Below are 8,804 nucleotides of genomic sequence, written 5' to 3'. Positions count from 1 at the left end.
TTAAGCGTCCGACTTCAGCCAGGTCACGATCTCGCGGTCCGTGAGTTGGAGCCCCGTGTCAGGCTCGCATCAGGCTCTGGGCTGATGGCTCAGAGCCTGGAGCCTGTTTCTGATTCTGTGTCTCCCTCTCTCTCTGCCCCTCTCCCGTTCATGCTCTGTCTCTCTCTGTCCCAAAAATAAATAAACGTTGAAAAAAAAAATTAAAAAAAAAAAAAAAGAGTTGGTTGCACTGCTGGGTCTGGTATGTTTGGTGAGAATGGGGTAGTACTGGGGTCACCAACCTGGAGAGGATTCTTTGGGCCATCCTGTGAAAAGCCTTTGTTAGCAGGCTGAGAAATTCATACTCAACTAGAGTAGCCATTAGGACCCACCGAAGGCCTTCGAGCGGTAGAGTGACCCTGAAGCGTGTAATCTTAGAGCTGAAAGAAGACGTAAAGGCCTTTGCTTTCACGCCGAGTTTGACCTCTCTGTGCCTAGTGCGGGCTTGGCTCTTGCTTTCTCACTGCCGTGTGCGTTAAATGAGATGATACTTACAAAGCACTCAGCTCAGGGGTTCCTGTAGAATGAAGCTCAATAAACGTTGACCGATATGGTCACTGTCATCATGAATCTGGTTCCCATTTAGGAAGGTTTTCCTTAAGCCTCCTTCCACATTTGTCTTATGTGAGGACAGCCTTTTCTCCAGACGGAATATCGCTGGTTTCTTCCCCCCACTCCTCATTTTTTTAACCTTTCTTTTTTTTGTTTTTTTTTAAGTTTTTATTTCTTGTGTGAGAGAGAGAGAACGAGCAGGGGAGGGGCAGAGGGGGCAGGGGAACAGAGAATCTGAAGCAGGCTGACAGCAGAGAGCCCAATGGTGCGGCTCAAACTCACCAACTGTGAGATTGTGACCTGAGCTGAAACTGGGCAGTTAACCGACTGAGCCACCAAGGTGCCCCTCTTTTCCCATTCTAACTCTGATCCTTGTAAAGTGTGGTACACAGAACCCACTTGTGTGATTTCACCTGACCAGAGTTAAGCCTCTCCATTCTATCATTCTACAGACAATGACTGAATTGGAAGAAAAAAAAAGAACAAACACAAGAAACAAACTAAGATTTTTGTAGGCAGCCTCATCAGACTGAATAGAATACTGATTTATCAAAAAAAAATTTTTTTTAACGTTTATTTATTTTTGAGAGACCGAGAGAAACAGACCATGAGCAGGGGAGGGGCAGAGAAAGAGAGGGAGACACAGAATCGGAAGCAGGCTCCAGGCTCCGAGCTGTCAGCACAGAGCCCGACGCGGGGCTCAAACTCATGAACTGTGAGATCATGACCTGAGCCGAAGTCGGACGCTCAACCCACGGAGCCACCCAGGCGCCCCTGAATGTAATACCGATGGAAATTCCTAAGCCATTCCCACATGCCCTCCTGCTGAGCTACAACCCTTTCCACTCTGCTTGCACTTGGGCCCTTCACAAAGCCTCAGATTGCTTCATGATGACGTTTCCTCTTATTGTTGGGAACAATTGTCAAAGGCCTTGAAATGGGCAAAACAATCACTGAGTTTCTTTGAAGGGATTGCTGGGTGTTATCTGGCAGATTCTTCCGGGTTGCCTGCTTTCACAGAGGTCTGTGCCTTTCGCTGTTTTCGACCGAACTAATTTGCGACTGTGAGTTGTAGAAAGCCCATTGCAATGCAAATCTTGTCCACCGAGAAATAGAAATGAATTTTGTCTGGTGGATGTGCGATTGATTTCCACCCCGTGAAAGAGGCTGCCAGTCTTACATCTAGTAGCAAATTTATTTCAGCATTTCTAATCGCTTTTATGTGCGTCTATTCTTTGGGTACTGCTTGAACCAGTAATATTTTGTAACATTTCACTGCCTCCGTGACTAATTAATGAATAGTTAATTGATGGACACATGTCTATTTTATATTTGTGTAAGAACCCTGATTGTTGCTTAAAAATAATGTTTAGGGGTGCCAGGGTGGCTCAGTGAGTTGAGTGTCCAACTCTTGATTTCGGCTCAGTCATGATCTCGTGGTTGTGGGATCGAGGCCCACATCGAGCCCCATGCTAAGCATAGATCCTATTTGGGATTCTCTCTCTCTGTCTCTCTGAATCTCTTTCTCTCTCTTTCTCTCTGTCAAAAATAAATAAACATTGAAAAAAATCTTTAACGCTGATTTTCTCACGTCTTCACAGCTGGCGAGGCGTGAACAGGGCAAAAATGGAAACTAAGCAAACAGTAAAGACCCTGTTTGAGATTGAAATGGGTCTGCTAACCCGTATCTCTAAGTAAAGTTGTTCAACCAGTTACTAATCCATTTAATCATACCGATACGCTTCTCCTTGCAAACAGGCTGTCCCTAAGTGTGATTAAGAGGGGTTAAAACCTGCTGTCCCCGGTGATCATTCCCACCAAGGATGAGCAGAGGTCAGATTTTATAACTTTAAAATCAGTCATAGATTTCTCCTCCTTGCTCATTTACATTTTAATGGATACCCTTTGCCAGGATAGATTAGTTTTACCTACACTGAAAATCCTTAATGATCTTGTTGAATGGTACTGAGCCGGAGAAATATATTGCTCTGGAGAAGAGGAATTTGGGGGTTGGTTAGTAGAAACAGAATGTGTTAAGTGGGTAAAGTTAAGGCCTGTTACAGGCCGCCGAGACGTGGTGGAAGAACAGATATGGTGATGAGGAGGTGGCCGCAGTGATGGCATTTTGGGCTACATGACAATGAGCCCACTGAGAATGCCATTGGGCTGAATGAATGGAGGAGACAGCACAAGGGACACTCAATGGTGCCGGCGCTCTTCTCCCTGGAAACAGGGCCCTTCCCGCGTGCTCGTGATGTTATAATGATAAAGTAAGCACGCGAATCTGGTCTCAAGCAAGCCCGCGTCTAGGGATGGCACCCCGGCAGAAGGAGAGGAGGGTTCAGCAGTCAGAGGACGAGATGCTGGACAGGAAAGAAGGAGTTAGGAGAACAGGAACTGACGAGGCAGGCCGGGCGCTGGAGACCTTGGGTACTGCCTACCAGTAGCTTCTCCCAGTTTGGGTCGGTGGGTCTGAGTACATGATAGACCTGAAGTATGGCTCCACCATGCCTCACTATGGCCATCGGTGCACCAAAGCTACATCTGTTTGGAAGGAACAAGAGAGATGAGACAAGTCGTGGTTAGTGTGCAGGACATTCCTTAGCACTCGCTGCCTTCAAATGCAGAAACTACTGACGATAGCGTTGTGACGCCCACTTTACCGCAGTTGATCGTGGGTGAAGCCGTCGAACTCTCACTCCGTCCGCATCTATGAAAGGTCTTCTGCTGAAAAGCTTCCGTGTTCTGTTTTAGCCCACACTCTCGACCTTCTCTCCGAGGATGATGAGGGAGGGACTTATTTGATGTCTTGCTAAAGTCCTGACCCGGTGAGTTTAATACTTTTTTCTAATTTACTGGGGTAGCTGTAGAAAGAAATTAAATTAACTGGGGCACCTGGGTGGTTCAGTCGGTTGAGCGTCCAACATCGGTTCAGGTCATGAACTCATGGATGTGAGTTTGAGCCCTGCGTCGGGCTCTGTGCTGACAGCTCAGGGCCTGGAGCCTCCTTTGGATCCTGTGTCTCCGTCTCTCTCTGTTGCTCCCCCTCTTTCTCTCTCTTTCCCCCCCTCCTCAAAAATTAAGATTTAAAAAAAGTTTTTTAAAAAAGAAAGAAATTATGGCCAATAGGCACATGAAAAGATGTTCAACGTCGCTCCTTATCAGGGAAATACAAATCAAAACCACCCTCAGGTATCACCTCACGCCAGTCAGAGTGGCCAAAATGAACAAATCAGGAGACTATAGATGCTGGAGAGGATATGGAGAAACGGGAACCCTCTTGCACTGTTGGTGGGAATGCAAATTGGTGCAGCCGCTCTGGAAAGCAGTGTGGAGGTTCCTCAGAAAATTAAAAATAGACCTACCCTATGACCCAGCAATAGCACTGCTAGGAATTTATCCAAGGGATACAGGAGTACTGATGCAGAGGGGCACTTGTACCCCAATGTTTATAGCAGCACTCTCAACAATAGCCAAATTATGGAAAGAGCCTAAATGTCCATCAACGGATGAATGGATAAAGAAATTGTGGTTTATATACACAATGGAATACTACGTGGCAATGAGAAAGAGTGAAATATGGCCTTTTGTAGCAACGTGGATGGAACTGGAGAGTGTGATGCTAAGTGAAATAAGCCATACAGAGAAAGACAGATACCATGTGTGTTCACTCTTATGTGGATCCTGAGAAACTTAACAGAAACCCATGGGGGAGGGGAAGGAAAAAAAAAGAGGTTAGAGTGGAAGAGAGTCAAAGCATAAGAGACTCTTAAAAACAGAACAAACTGAGGGTTGATGGGGGGTGGGAGGGAGGGGAGGGTGGGTGATGGGTATTGAGGAGGGCACCTTTTGGGATGAGCACTGGGTGTTGTATGGAAACCAATTTGACAATAAATTTCATATATTAAAAAAAAAATAAAAATTTTGCAAATTCTTAAAAAAAAATAAAATAATAAAAAAGAAAGAAATTAAGTTAATCTGACATAACACAGCTGTGCCTTAGAACAGTTAATTTGTCATCGGCGTGTAGGGTGTATGGAGGGGGAGAGAGAGGGCAGGAAGGAGTGTCAGGGAGATGGCACTTGTTGGCAGTTGTGCCCTTGACAATGGCAGTTGACTGTGTAAGAGGCTACAGGGGTGGAGAAGTATGAGCTGAGTGAAGGCTTCAGACAGAGCAACTGAAGGGCCATTGGCAGTCTTGGGGTGGAGGGGGCGAGCTGGATTAAGGAAGGAGTAGGTGGGTAGGGCATGGAGACAACGGGTGTAAGCCAGTCATGCGAGCGGATTGGTGTGAAGAGAAGGCGAGACAGGGGCTGGGTAGCGGGACTGGGAAGGAGGGTTGTTTTTAGAATTGGGTACTTTGGGGACAGTCATAAAAACAGGGAAGGAATGAATGAATCTGGAAAGACTGAAGATGTGAGCAGAGAAGGGAGAGAACTGGTGAAGTGGAACCCTGGGGAGGTTGGAAGGGGCGCCATTAGGAGCATGAGCACACGGAAGGAGGAGCCATGGGAAGGAAGGAGGACGCTTGTTTCTGAGAAGAAAGGTGACGGCTTGGATGGGCAGTCAGGAAAACGTAGGCGTAAAGTGAAGGCGTGTTGGAATAGATCATTTCAGATGCTGTCAAAATTTTTTTAAGGCAAGGCAAACCTGAGGATGAGGAGTGGGGAGAGGTGGGGACCCAGTTAACCTCCCACTCGAGTGCCTTAATGTTGCCCTTGCTCCTTAGTGCCCTCAGGCCCTTGACCCTCCATTACGTCCAACCTGCTCAACTCTACTTCGGGGAGACAGATTTCCTGTGTTCATGGCATTTACGTTCCACTGAGGTTGTCAGACAGAAAGTAGTGGTGGTGACAATATGTCATTATTATAATAAAACAGAACTGTGAACAAATACGAGGCAGGGTAAGAGTATAGAGGATGCTGGAGAAAGGATAGTGGTTATCTCATGATGGAAGCGTTACAGATAGTTTGTTTCTTTCTTTGTATTTTTCTCCGTTTGCTAAATTATTTGCAGTAAAATACACTCCTGTAAGTAGCAAAAATAAAAGTGATCTGGAGAAGAGTTCTATCAAGTTGGAGGTTTTAGACTTCTTTTCACATTCTACATAGTTTTTTTTTTTAAGATTTTTAAAAAATTTATTTATTGTGTGTGTGTGTGTGTGTGTGAGAGAGAGAGAGAGAGAGAGAGAGAGAGAGAGAGAGAGAGAATTCCAAGCAGTCTCTGTGCTGTCAGCGCAGAGCCTGATGTGGGGATCAATTCCATGAACCGTGAGATCATGACCTGAGCCAAAACTAAGAGTCGGATGCTTAACTGATGGAGCCACCCAGGCGCCCTTGCCTAATTTGGTTCCGTTTTGTTTTGTTTTTTACAAAGTTCTCTTTGGTTTGTCATTTCCTGATCCGCCGTGTACACTGAGTGAATTTCATGGGGAGAACAGGAAGGTTGAAAGGACAGGTGTATCTTTATTTACCTTAGTGTGTAGGCGGAGTGTTAGAAACCGAAGGCTAATCAGGTAGCTCTTGGGAAGATGTGGTTTGGCAGAGTGGCAAATAATGCCTTGGGCAGTTGGGGTCCCAACTGCCCCCGGTTTCCACTCCTCCTCGGTTTTTACGTGTCTGTCACCACAATTAAAAAGAGCACCTCCAGGATCGTCAGAATCCACAGCCTCCACCATGGGTCCCGGTGGCCCAGCCTCGAGGCTCTGTCTCAGTGAGGATAATGGTTGACAGACCCCACCAGCAGAGCCCTGATGCCCGCCCAGGGCCACCGCGGGAAGGTCGTCTGCAGCCCCTGGCTCAGAGCCTGTGGCACCCGTCTGTAACTTGATTAGCAGTTAGAGAGTTCAGAGAGCCAAGTCAGGTAAAGGCGATAAGTGGATAAGAGGCCACTTATCCTCTTCAGCATAGAAATAAGCATAGAAATTCAGCATAGAAAACTCAGCATAGAAAATAAGAGGAATTGAAACCAGCATAGAAATTCAGCATAGAATTCAGCATAGAAAATAAGAGGAATTGAAACCAGCTGTAGGCCGTGTTTTGGCAGAAACACCATAAGATGAGATGTTGGAGACACATGCTGGGGCCAGAGAATAACATTCTGTAGGTTCTCGGCAGTTCCTGCTGTTCGATCGCTACGTGTCACTTGTTCAGATGTAGACGTTCTCCGGGCATCCTGTTTTCTTCCATCTCTCGAGATACTCTTCAGCACATTATCTGCCCGCCCAGTAGATTCCATGGGTAGATACAAGGATGAAAATGTTAATTCTGGGCTAGGGGTGCCAAGCTTAAGAAGACCCGGTTCCGGCCCTCAGGGGAACAGTGCGGTAGGAGGTTGGGCCCGGAGCCTGGAGAAGGACAAGACACGGGAGGCCGTGGACACGGGAATGTGGGCCCTAATGCAAGTGTAATTTCCATAAACTCTACGTTTCAAACATGCATGAGTTTTTAGTGTTGCGTTCATAGGGGGAATTGTCTTTGGGATATCATCAATTGAATCCGTTCCACAACCTACCTTTTCGTAAGAGGACACCACTGACTGACTCACTGATGACACGCTGGTCAAGCACAGAGTGGGTCCCCCTGCCAGCTGTCAGGACTGGACCCATGCTCTAGTGCTGTGGAATTTAGAAGTCACATGCGTCGGGGGGGCGCCTGGGTGGCTCAACTGGTTAAGCATCTGGCTCTTGCTCTGGGCTCAGGTCATGACGTCACAGCTCATGAATTCGAGCCGACATCGGGTTCTGCGCTGACAGTGTGGAGCCTGCTTGGGGTTCCCTCTTCCCCCCTCTCTCTCTCTGCCCCTCCCCTGCTCCCACTCATGAGCTGTCTTTCTCTCTCTCTCTGTCTGTCTCTCAAAATAAATAAATAAACTTAAGAAAAAAAGTTGAGTGGATCAACTATGCAGTGAATTATTGTATCGTGGTTAGTGAACTGTAACACAAGAATAAGGGTTTACGTCCATTCATTTGTCTCCTGTTGCTGCCATAACAAATCGCCACAAGCCTGGTGGCTCAAAGCAACACATATTTATTATCTTCCAGTCCTGGAGGTCAGGAGTCCGAAAGGAGCCCTAGGGGGCTGAAATCCAGACATCATCAGGGTTGCTTTCCTTCCAGAAGCTCCAGAGGAGAATCTGGTTTTTTGGCTCTTCCAGCTTCTAGAGGCTGCCCTCATTCCCTGACTCCCGGTCCCTTCCTCCTTCTCAAAGCACATTGCTTCGGTCTCTGCTTCTGTCCTCACTTCTCTTTTTCCTGACTGACCCTCTTGCCTCCCTCTTTATTTCCATTGTCATTTAAAAATTGTTTTCTTTAAATTTTTTTTTTTTGAGAGAGAGAGAGGAAGAGAGAGAGAGACAGTGTGAGCAAAGGAGGGGCGGAGAGAGAGGGAGACACAGAATGCGAAGCAGGCTCCAGGCTCCGCGCTGTCAGTACAGAACCCAACGTGGATCTCGGACTCACGAACCGTGAGATCATGACCTGAGCTGAGGTCGGATGCTTCACCGACTGAGCCACCCGGGCGCCCCTCCATTGTCATTGAATATATATATCATGTAAAACGTATCACTTAACCATTTTTTAAAGTGTACTTCTCAGTGGCGTGAGTTACGTTCCCAAGGTAGTGCAGTCACCACTCTTTCCAAAACCCTTCATTCCACAAGTAGAAGCTGTGTACATGTTGAGCAGTAACCCCTGTTCCCTCCTCCCCCAGCTGATGGTGACCACACATTCATGTGCCGCCTCTATGCATTTGCCCTTCTACATACTTCGTGTATATGGAGTCATGCAGTATGTCCTCAAGCTTCATCCAAGTCAAGCATGTTCTAGAACTTCATTCCTTTTATGGCTGAGTAATATTCCATTCCATATATACATATATATATATTTATATATTCCATATTCATATACACACACTACATTTCTTCATCCTTTCGTCTGTTGATGGACCCTTGGGTTGTTTCCATTGTTTGGCTGTTGTGAATAATGTTGCTGTGAATACTGGAGTATCAGTATCTGTTTAAGTTCCTGTTTTTGTTTTTCATTCTTTTGGGCACCCTATATATATATATATAGTATATATATATATATATATATATATATATGCCATATATATAAATATATATAGTATATATATATAAATATATAAATAAATATATATATATACTATATATATAAATACATATATATACTATATATATAAATATATATATACTA

Source organism: Herpailurus yagouaroundi, unplaced genomic scaffold (genome assembly GCF_014898765.1).
Source record: "Herpailurus yagouaroundi ecotype Mexico unplaced genomic scaffold, PumYag 203, whole genome shotgun sequence".
Taxonomy (NCBI): Eukaryota; Metazoa; Chordata; class Mammalia; order Carnivora; family Felidae; genus Herpailurus; species Herpailurus yagouaroundi.
The sequence above is the reverse complement of the archived record's forward strand: the minus strand, read 5'-3'. Positions refer to the sequence as shown.